At 40.3% G+C, this 11,312-nt stretch overlaps 1 non-coding gene across 1 annotated transcript; it reads right to left on the reverse strand.

Annotated features, from left to right (window-relative positions):
- Nucleotides 1-662: 662 nt before the first annotated feature.
- Nucleotides 663-824, reverse strand: LOC115069008. Its single transcript, XR_003848363.1, has one exon. It is a non-coding gene; the product is annotated as a U1 spliceosomal RNA (small nuclear RNA).
- Between the last annotated feature and the right edge of the window lie 10,488 nt (nt 825-11,312).

Below are 11,312 nucleotides of genomic sequence, written 5' to 3' on the forward strand. Positions count from 1 at the left end.
CAGGCCTCTGCCGCTGGGCCCAGCTGACATTGGTATGGCAGATTGAGAGTTGCAATTGCTTCACATTGTTTTGGAAGATTTGGTCTGAAATGAAAGTATCTCAATGTTATCCACTCTGAGGCAGGCAGCTTTGGCAAATTGCTTGCTAACAACAGCAAATACCAGGTCCTTGAAGAAATCTGGAAACTGCAAATGCCTAAAGGACTCATTTATAATATTTGTACCCATTTCCTGTTCACTCCACTTAAAAAAATCAAACTTATCTGTGTATAAAATGTTATCTAACACTTGGGAGGCAGAGACAGGTGGAGCTCCATGAGTTCAAGGCCAGCCTGGTCTACATAGTGAGTTCCAGGACAGCTGAGGCTACAGGGAGACCCTGCTTCAAAAAGACAAAAAAAAAGTTAAATACTGTGTTTTTCTAATAATACTACATGAAAGAATATTTTATTCCAGTATTAGTATTTGCATGTTTTAGAATATGTTTAAAATTATGTTTAATTGTAAACTCAACCCTTGTTTGTATAAAATTTAGAAATCATAGTTAGAAAAAGAAATTTAAAAAAGAAACTAAAAATAATCACGATGAATGTAGTTAGCCTTCTAAAACCCATTTAACCTCATAAGCATCCTCCTCCTCTTTTTTAATTTTTACTTTTTTAGGGGAGAGCATGAACATAGTCCCCCACTACCACAAATTATGCAGCTGAGTTTCCAACATTTGGGGAAATCACAAGGGTCAGCACATCCAAAGTATAATGGATAAGCCTCGCCCTGGGAAAACCACCTTCATGATCATGGTCTCTCCCCTGCTACTTAAGTATCCTTCTCTGTTTTTTTTTTTAAAAGGGTTTATTTCATTTTTATTTATGTGTATATGTGTGTATGTGTATGCATATACATGCATGCAAGTGCCCAAGGACGCTACAAGAGCATGTTGGATCCCCCTGGAGCTGGACACACAGGTGGTTGGGAGCAGGGAACCTAACTCAGGATTTCTAAGAGAGCAGCAAGCACTGAGCCATCTCTCCAGGCCCCTTTACTTAGGATAGAAATATAATAATAATAATAATAATAATAATAATAATAATAAAATCTTCTTTATAAGGATGTGTTATTTCATACAAGTATAACATGTTTCTCACAGTCTTTTACATCTTTTATATCATAACACCAACTTATAATTTTATAATAATTTTAAAGAAAGAAAGCAGCATCAAAATAAATCTTTAGAAAGAAAAGGAGCTGGAGAGATACTTAGTGGTTACGTGGGTGTACTGCTCTTGCAGAAGACCACAGTTTGGTTCCCCTACAGCCATGTAATGAAATGTCTCACTCTTTCTTGAACTTTCTTTCACTAGACTTCAGACTCTTTTTTGAGACTTTTTTCTCCTTTTCTAGAAGTTCAAGGATATTCATTCATTCCTTAAATGAACAAAGATTGAGCACATACTACGTGCTCACTGGGGCAGTCAAAGGAAAACCGGCTCAGCTACCCTTTTCCTGCCAATTCAGTCTTAAGGGGGAAATCAACCCTTAATCAATTGATCAGCCACGTAAAGTGCAGACTGGGTCAGGGCCATGAGGAAGTAGTGCAGTATCTGGAAAGTGAGGTCAGGGCTAGTGTCTGAAAAAGCTGCGGATGGTAAGGGACACTGACTGCCTGGGTCTGCAGAAGGGACGGGGAAGAAAGGCAGGAGGAATGGCTGGAAGGAAGGTTCCACCCAGGAAGAAGTTTGAGGCCGTGTACAAACACTGGGGAGTAGCATCCATAAGGCAACCTGGATGCTTGCTATGCATGTGTTACCAAATGAAGAATTTGTCTTTATTTAGGTTTGGTGAGGCCAATAAATCAAGGGGCATTTGTCATTGAAACACGCCTTTGTTATGCTCTCAAGTCCAAAAAGGTGAGGCAACACATCCCACAGGGAACAGGTAGAGGAACCCCTGCCAGGCAGGAGGCAGAGGAATGAAGGGGTTCCCATGGGGTGGGGCAGGAATACACTGTCTCTTCAGGATTTGCTTTTACTGCTTTAGGGCATGAGGGCTTCTCTGTGCATTCTGTACCTGGCTCTCCAGTGATAAGGCAGGAAGGGGTAGGGAACTGAATGTTAGGGCCTGTCTGAGTAGGAGATCAGCTAGAGCTGAACTGGTTGGCTTTCATATGAGGGACCCCACATATTGCTATTCTAGGAATTAGCCTGCCCTAACAGGGAAGGACCTACAGAATTCCAAGACTGCAGGATGCCCAAACCCCAAAAGCACAGAATAGAAGGTCAGGATCCACGCAGTATACTTGAGTACATGAGGTCAGGGTCTAGATGCAGCTAACAAGGGAAGACGATGATAAGGAAGAATATTATTTTCCAACACCTTGGAAAATTCCCAGGAAGGACAGCATTTTTCAATCTTTGAGACACTTCGTGCAAATAGACCTTTTCCACCAACAGGCAGCTGGATTAGAGGCCAAATTGGGGTGACAGAAACATCTACTCAAAAGCACTCGTCAACTGAATCATTGCTGGGCTCCACCTGAATGCTGAGTCTCTTCCTTCTTAATATATCTTTTCTTGTGTGTGTGTGTGTGTGTGTGTGTGTGTGTGTGTGTGTGTGCATACTCACCCATATGTGCATGTGTGGAGGCCAGAGGCTGATGTCAGACATGTCTCCCTCTATTACTCTCCACCTTGTTTTTATGACAAGGTCTCTCACTGAACCTGGGGTTCACCAGCAACCCCCTGGATCAACTTGTCTCCATGTCAACTCTAGTGCTGAGGTTACAGATGGGGGCCATGACATTTTGTCTTTATATGGGTGCTAAATATCCAAACCCAGGTCATCATGCTTGTGCATCAAGTATTTTACCCACTGAGCATCTCCCCAGCCCTTCTTTCCTCACATTCTTTGGTTAAATTAAATCTGGCATTGATTAAATCTGGCCAAGGGCATTTGGCATGTCTGGGGACATGTTTGGTTGTCATAACTAGGTGGAGTGAGCTCCTGTCAGGTAGTGAGCAGAGGTCCAGGGTGCCACTCAGCATCCTGCACGGGACAGCCCCCACAGGGAAGTGTGACAAGATCCAAAATGCCAGTACTCCTGAGAACGAGAAGTGTTTTTTGTATATATCTGCATTCTGGAAGTGAATGAGACCAGATTTTAAGTCATGACAAGGGAAATTTTCACAAATGATGCTACAGTAGACATGCTGTATACACTGCTTTTATAACTCTCTTTTTAACATCAAGAATATCTTATTTTCCTTCTTCTTCTTCCTGTCTCTACATTTCTATTTCTGAGAAAGGACGCCCAGGGAATTTCTGTATTGTGACTTAGACTCTTGATTAGAGACTTCAGGAAGCAACATAAAGGAGGAAGGATTTGCTCTGGCTCACTGTGGGAGGGGATGCAGTCAGTCTATCATGGTGGAGAAGACTTAGTGGTGTGCTCACATCTCAATGGATCAGGAAGAAGAAAAGCTGAGTGGGAACCAGGGGCTAGGCTGAAACCCCTAAGATCCAACCAGCAGTGGCCACTTCCCCAGCTATGCCCTACCTCCTAAAGATTTTCCAAGCTCTCAAAACAGGCCACCTGGTATTCAAATACTTGCACCTGTGGGGTACATTTCACACTCAAAGCGCAGCAGTATCCTACTTCACAACACAGTTCCAAAGCCCTTTCTGGGGCTGTCTTTTGCTTGTCTCATTTATTTCTTAAGACTCAGAATTGCTTTATGAAATCAAGTCAACTTAACAAGTCTGGTTGCTGACTGTCTGCCTCGTGCTCAGCCTCTGGTTATCCAGCGCAATGTCAGACATAGGCACACAGGCTCTAGCCATGGGTCTTTGTTACCCTATTTACTTCTCCCCACAATACCACAGTGTTGGAATTAATATACCTCATCTTACACACAAATAAACAGAGGTTGGAAAGTTAATCACGCCCAAGTCACATGATGAGTATGCAGTGCACTATGGATTCTAACTCAGGCATGTGGTCTGATTCCAATGCCAATGACCTTCTTGTGGAACTTCCTAAAATCCCCTCTCTATGGCTAGAAGCTAGGTCACTTGTCTATTTTTATTCCCTTAAGAACTGTGCTCCCGCTTCTCTTTTATTTGAGAAACTCCGTTAAATTCACTCTCAGCTTTCCTTCAAGTTGATAAGCACAGTCCTGGATAAGGGGAAGAAACTTAATCAAGGGAACAGCAAGCCCGCATAATGGCTTGACACCCATTATGACAGAAAAGACTGGCTTCCCTGACTTGCTTGCCACCTTTGCTGAGCTGCTATAAACGGCAGAGATCAGTTAGGAATAATGATAGTGTTGGGGGACACTTCCTGTTGTGATGGTTACTTTTATTGTCAACCTCAGTGGACTAAAAATGTCTAAGGGGTTCATGGATCTGAAATGATGTTTCTAGAGATTATTTGATTGTGGAGGCTCTGACTTAATGAATTTATTAATCTCTGATAGATTCAAAATATGATCACATTATTGAGAATTGATTAAAGGTTGGATGTGGCCCAGTTGGAGGAAGTAGGTAATTTGGGGCATGTCCTTGGGACTCTTTCTTGCTCTGGCCTCTTCTAGTACCTTTTCTTTTCTTCCTGTACATCAGGAAAAGCTCTTCTGAACCACCCTCCTGCCAACATGATATTTTGTCAAAGGTATGGGACCAAGAGATTATAGGCTATGAAATCATTACAGTTGTATAATATACAGAATAGTTGTTTTGTAGTAATTATTTAATACTGCATCTTTACATTTGTCGATGTTTCTTTCAACTATGAATGGCACTGTATAAAGTCTGCGTTGTGCACATAAGTTTTGATAAAAAGATTTTTAGAATATATTTATATATGTTTATGGTAGCAAGTTATGAAATAGACTATAAACTACATCTATTTTGTGCAGTCATAACATACCTCAGTTTTTCTCATTTTTTTCAATATTGATAAGCTACAGTTTCTGTTTTTCAAACTGGTGCAAAGCGGTAAAAACGTTTGCTTGCTAGTGGACCCGCAGAGTTCTAACCCATGTTGTTCAATCATCAACTGTGTGTTCAAAGGACATGAATTCAGTGCCTTTGAAGAGATATTTGCATTGTAGCATTATTCACAGACGTGAAAATGTGCTGTCAACATGTTTGTTGGTGGGAAAAATGCATCAAAATGTGGCATTTAAATACAATACAACGTTATTGGATCTTAAAATGAAGGAAAATCTGCCAGTTGTGTCAATAGAGATGAACATGGAGGAGATTTACGCTAAGACAAACAAGCCAGGCCTATAAAGACAAATACTCTATGATTTCACTTATATATGAAATCTTACACAATTGAACTCATAGAACAAAACAACAAAGACAAGCTGAATCACTCATGACTGGTGAGTAGAACGGTGATTGCTAGGATTTGGGGAGTGGGAAAAATATTGGTCAGAAAGTACAGCGTTTTGGAGCTAGGGAAGGTAGCCAGTGTGTAGATTGTTGCCTAACAGACAGGAAGCCCTGCATTCGATCCCCAGTCCTGCATAAACCAGGGTGGTGGCGCATGACTGCTAACCTAGCGTTCAGGAGGTGGAGGCAGGGGGATCAGGAGTTCAACGTGGTACTTGACAATGCAGCAAGTGCAAGTCTAGCCTAAGCTATATGAGACAAAAAAGATTTTTTAAAACCCCACAAAGTTTGAATTATCCTGGAAGAATATGTTCTAGAGAACAAATATACAGCATGGTGATTACAGTTAATAATACTGTATTGCATACCTAAAATTTGCTGATAGAGTGGATTCTAAATATTCTTACCACCAATGCAGTATGTGTGTGTGAGGTGCAACCAAGTCTTTATTGTGAGCTGATGGATATGTTGATTAGCTTGACTGTGCTAATAATGTCACAATGTATATCAAAATACTATATGTATGTCTTAGATACATTTCATCTTTATTTTTCAATTACACTTCCATAAAATGGAGAAAATTCAGACTTTTAAAGTGGGGTACATGAAGGAAGTTGTGGAATAGTACATTGATTATTTGAACGTGGGTCAGAAGTCAGTTTTGTTGAAGTACAAATTTTTGCATATTTAACAAGTGCTTTGTAAGAATCCTTTCTATTTTTAATTATGTGTGTCTGTGTGTGGGTATGTACATGTGAGTGCAGGTGTCTTTAGAGGTCAAAAGAAGGCATCAGATTCCCTGGTGTTGATTGTAAGTCCTTCAACATGGGTGCTGGGAACTGAACTTGGGTCCTCTGCAAGTGCAGTATGCACGCTTAACTGCTGAACCATCCCTAAAAATACTTTTAAATTCACTGAGGCAGTGGTTAGCATATTGAGGGAGGGTGATGAGGTCAGGAAAGCAGTAGGAGGAAGCTAGCAGACATTTGCTTTTCAGAGGCCTAAGGATATAGTCTGTTTTCCCAGGCAGAAATCTCCAGGGGATGAGAGGCCACTTAGCACACCCATCCTTCATGTGTAATTTAAGACATTAAGCTTTTCATTTGTTAACTAAAGATTGTACTTTAACTTCAGGTCACAGGTCCTCTTCGAAAAAGAAATTTATTAGTCTTTCATGAAACTGTTGTCCACACCCAGGATCTCCGGTTTCAGAATCTACCTTCCACAGGAGAATGTAGCACACCGTCAATGCAACTAGCATATTTCTCTAACTCGGTTGAAGCACATAGCTGTAGACCCCTAGCAATGTTAATTTTGCTGTAAATAGTTACAACTGTCCCTGGGAATTACAACTTAGTGTGGTCGATGTCCTGTCACTACCCAACAAAAACACGGTAAGTCATTCAGTGACCAGTCACAGTTGAAAGCAGAATCAGTCCATCTTTGTCATGTTGAGCTTGCCAAGCAAAGATCTCTGGCACTGAACACATACTGACCAGTTACAGAGGTCCAGACCACACTACGCGCTCCACACCCCAAACTATTTTTCTTCATCTCTTTCAACTTTTTTTTTTCCATGCTCATACTGCAGTCTCTGCTGAAATTTAAGAGAGACTGAAAATCGGGGCCACCTGTTGTAGTTGGAAACGACTGTGTTTTCTGTTACGGTGGCCATTGAGCCTGGGACAGCTGCACACACACAAGGCCAGTTAGGGTTCACTCCAGTAGTGTTCTTGCTTGGAAGGAAACTGTTGGCAGAGCCTCAGATCCTGAGTGTGTTGTAGTGTGTTTGCTGGGCTTTGCAAAAAGAATATTTTCTCATCTGTTTTTTCTAGATAAACACACACATGCACATATAATAGGACTAGCAGTAATTGAAATTAAAAAACAAACCAGTCAAATTGAGAGATCACAAAAATAATGTGCATATATTGAAATGTTTTATTTTTTATTTTATTTAAAAATTTTTTAATAACTACATGATTAGAAGAAACATTTCATTATAGCTTTAACATATTCAGTAACATATTCCAGAGCAAGGATACATCTCTTTCAAAGGTGGCTGTAAATTTTTAGGTTCACAGTTGAATTAATAGTCATACAATATTGAACTCAGTATAAACCCTGTAAGACATAAAACTTAATGAGTTTTTACCCTTTAAGGAAGATCTCCATTTCATTTTAAGATACGCTGTTTCCTACATTTTTAATGCTATTAACACATGTTTGCACATGTATCTGATTATTACTAGTCACAGTTGGTTACACTCGGATCCTTAGTACCTGAGTATAGATATAAAGTCAACAGGTAGATTTCACTGGTAATGTTTATCACCTCTACTATTTAACATGAAGTAAAATTTAAAAAAAAATTAATAACTTATGATTAGAAAAAGCATTTCATTACAGCTTTAACATATTCAGTAACACACTCCAGAGCAAGAGTACATCTCTTTCACAAGTGGCTGTAAGTTTCTAGGTTCACAGTTGAATTAATACAGTTATACAATATTGACCTCAGTATAAGCCCTGTAAGACATAAGAAATATTTTATTTTATATTAAAAAAGAGAAGTCTATTGATTTTGCAATATCTATGTAGACTAACACTTGATTTGAATGCAAACACAGTATTTGGAGTTCTGCTGCTGTCATTTTTATGCAAGTAACACTTGTAATTTGTCATAAGTTTCCATATTGGATTTCTTTAAAGTAGATTTATAGCTGAGAGGGTTATGAAACAATCCAAAAGTAGCTTCCATCTATATTTTTACATAAAGTTAATTCAACCATACATAATTCTATTGCAATATTTTAGTGACTTCTTTTCTAATATTAATAAAATTTTTGTATTAGCATATGCTAATTGTATAAAATAATCACTCTTACTATGAGATTTTCGTATATGTATACGAGGCATTTTGATGACCTAATATCTTTAGTATTCATTTGGAAAAAAAAGAATTCTTGGACTGGGGATGTAGTTCAGTTAGTAGAGTGCTTGCCTATCATGCACAAAGCCCTGGGTTAGATGCCCCTCACAACAGAAACTGGGAAGCAGAGACATTAGGATCAGAAGCTCAAGTTCATCCTCACTACATAGTCAGTTTGAGAGCAGCCTAGGCTATATGAGACAGTGTCTCAAAAAAGTATGAAAAAAAAAGTTCTCTTTTCTCTGTGAAATTAGATGAAAATAATCAGATTATAAGAACAATTGGTGTTGATTTTCCTGGGGACAAAAATCAAACAGTAAGTACCCCCCCGCCTTGGAGGGACAGTGGGTTGTTGAGTGTGGGAACAGCACCCAGTCAGCTCCAGAGAGGACTTGAGACAGGGCTGCCCTCTGGGAAAAGAAGTGTACAGTCAGTTTCTGGGATGTTTGACATGGATTCATCTTCTTTAAGGCCTTTCAATGCACTTGTAACAGTGGAACCCTTTGTTCAGATAAATCTTACACTAAAAAAAACAGATTTTCACAAAAAATGGAGGTACTCTTCAAGAGTTGTAGTCCCCTGAGGTAGCCCTTGAAAAAAGCCCAGGACTTGAGGTCATGAAGTACATTATCACAGCCTATGGCAGAGTTCAGTCCTTTCACATCAAAATAATAAATCAAGACCTAAAGATACTATGAGCAGAACTCAGCTTTTCGACTCTTGAGTTTACATTTTTTCTGCTATTTTCTATCTTGTCTTTCATGTGACATGTTGCTGCCGCTCATGAGGTCCTTTTGCCATCTTATTATCTCAGGGTGGCAGCTACTACTTGGCATCTAGTGCTTGGCTCGGCAGTCAAGAAGAAAATTAGCAATGTAGTTCGGCATCCCCTTCACCCTGTGTAGTTCACTGAACCTGGCCCTGGTGACCAATCTGCATGAGTCTGGTATGTAGTGGCCCAGGCATGACTTTGACCTTTCTTAAGACTGTCATTTCAATGCTTTGTGGACAGAAGAAGCATTTTTGTTGCTAAATCCATAGTCTGTGGCTTTACTTTCAGATTGCTTCTAGAGGAGGCAGTATTCAAGCTGGACTTGGACAGGAAAAGAGGGTGTGAAGACAAAGGGTAGTCTAGACAGAGGCAGTATCAAGTGCAAAGGTATTAGCTTGAACACGCCTGCTGGTACAGAGGCAAAAGAGTGAAAGGGGCTAGAGTTATGAGCACAAATTGTCTTTTATCCAAACTGAGGAGTCTGAACTTTCTTCTAAGACAACAGAAAGTTATTAAAGGATCGAAAGCCAGAGAATGATATTGTCAGGTTTGATTTAGATGGGTCAGCTTGTCAACACCAGAGCGGGGACAGGGTGTGGGAGGGGGACAGAAGGCAAGGAGCCAAGACAGAAGGCTGTTACCATAATTCAGGGCAAGATGAAAGAGACCTGAACTAAGGCAGTGGCAGTCTGGACAGAGGGCCAGAGATGCATTCCAAGGTATTAAGCATGCCTAGACTTTGGCCAAACCCTTCACAATGGTCACCTACTGCAGAGCTTGATTAAAGTGACCAAAACAATTTGGAGAGAATGAAAGAGAATGTAGATTTAGTAAGTGATCGTGTTTCAGTTTCAAGGAATGTTCCAGAGCCCCTAATTTTCCTATCAGAGCTGTCATGCATGGCTAGATAGGCCGTGTACGACAAAGCTCAAAGAAGATGCTGTGGGAATAGCCTAGACTGTGTTTGGAGCCCCCTTTGAACTGTGAAAATTCTATCTGTGACTAGACAAACAAAAATTCCCAGAGATGGTCTCTATAGCTTGTGGAGAAATGGTATGAGGGGTATGTAAGACCCTAAGATCTAAGGTAAGATTAAAACAGTTCTTGTACCACACAGACATTGAGGGGCACAGGAGTTCAGATGACAAGCTCTCAGGCATGTGGAGACCCTAAAGGAGGTCATACATACCCTCCACACCAGAGCAGACAGAGGCAGAACCTACACTGTTCCATCCATGTGGTGCAGGGTGGGAATGCACAAAACTAGCTTCCCAAGGCAGCCAGCACAGGGCACTGGTATAGACAACAGAAACATGCAGAGGAGCTTCCAGAACGTCAGGCAGGCCCCACATTCATGTATCAAGAGACATGCTTCTCCCATTCTGCCTGGAAAGGAATCTGTGCATAGGCTTTTGCTCTACATCAGCTAATGAAGATGACTCATCTTTAAAAATAGACCCTTTGTTCACAATTCTGCTACATCTGAAGTACATGAAGTAATAAGTATGTGTAATTTGCCCTTCACTTTAGACAGTAGATGTATTTTTGAGAAGTTGCAAACACACATACAAACCAAATTTTATCTTTAAATGGGAGTTTTTATCATTGTGTCATACTTGCAACGTAGACAATGACAGTTTGGTAAAAATGTGTCTGATTATCATATGCCTGTTAAAATCCAGTGCAATATAGTATTTTAGCACAAAGTAGAACACAAAGTAGAAGTCTCTCAGGAAAATGATAAGTGGACCACTGCATCAGCATCAAACCCATCTGCATCCCATGGTGAACATTCACTGGCTTTACAAATGAATAGGTTGATGTAATCAAAATGAGCTCATTTGATCCTAACAAGCCTGTGAAGTAGATGTTATATTATCTTTGTTTTGTAGAAAAGGAGATGGAAGCTCAGAAAGGTTAAAGGAAGTGTTCAAGGACACAGAGTTCATCAATGCTGCAGCCTGGACATCAATTGAGAACTTTTGCTTCTTTCCACTGCATGAGAGCCATTTGTAAAAGCTTTGTTTTACATAATTCAGACTTAAAAGTATCTTAAACTGCTGGGCGTGGTGACACATACCTTTAATCCCAGCACTCAGGAAGCAGAGTCAGGCAGATCTCTGTGAGTTTTAGGCCAGCCTGGTCTCCATTAGTGAATCCAGGCCAGCTGTGGCTACAGGGAGACCTTGTCCCAAAAAGACCGAAAAA

Source organism: Nannospalax galili, unplaced genomic scaffold (genome assembly GCF_000622305.1).
Source record: "Nannospalax galili isolate Female #2095 unplaced genomic scaffold, S.galili_v1.0 scaffold189, whole genome shotgun sequence".
Taxonomy (NCBI): domain Eukaryota; kingdom Metazoa; phylum Chordata; class Mammalia; order Rodentia; family Spalacidae; genus Nannospalax; species Nannospalax galili.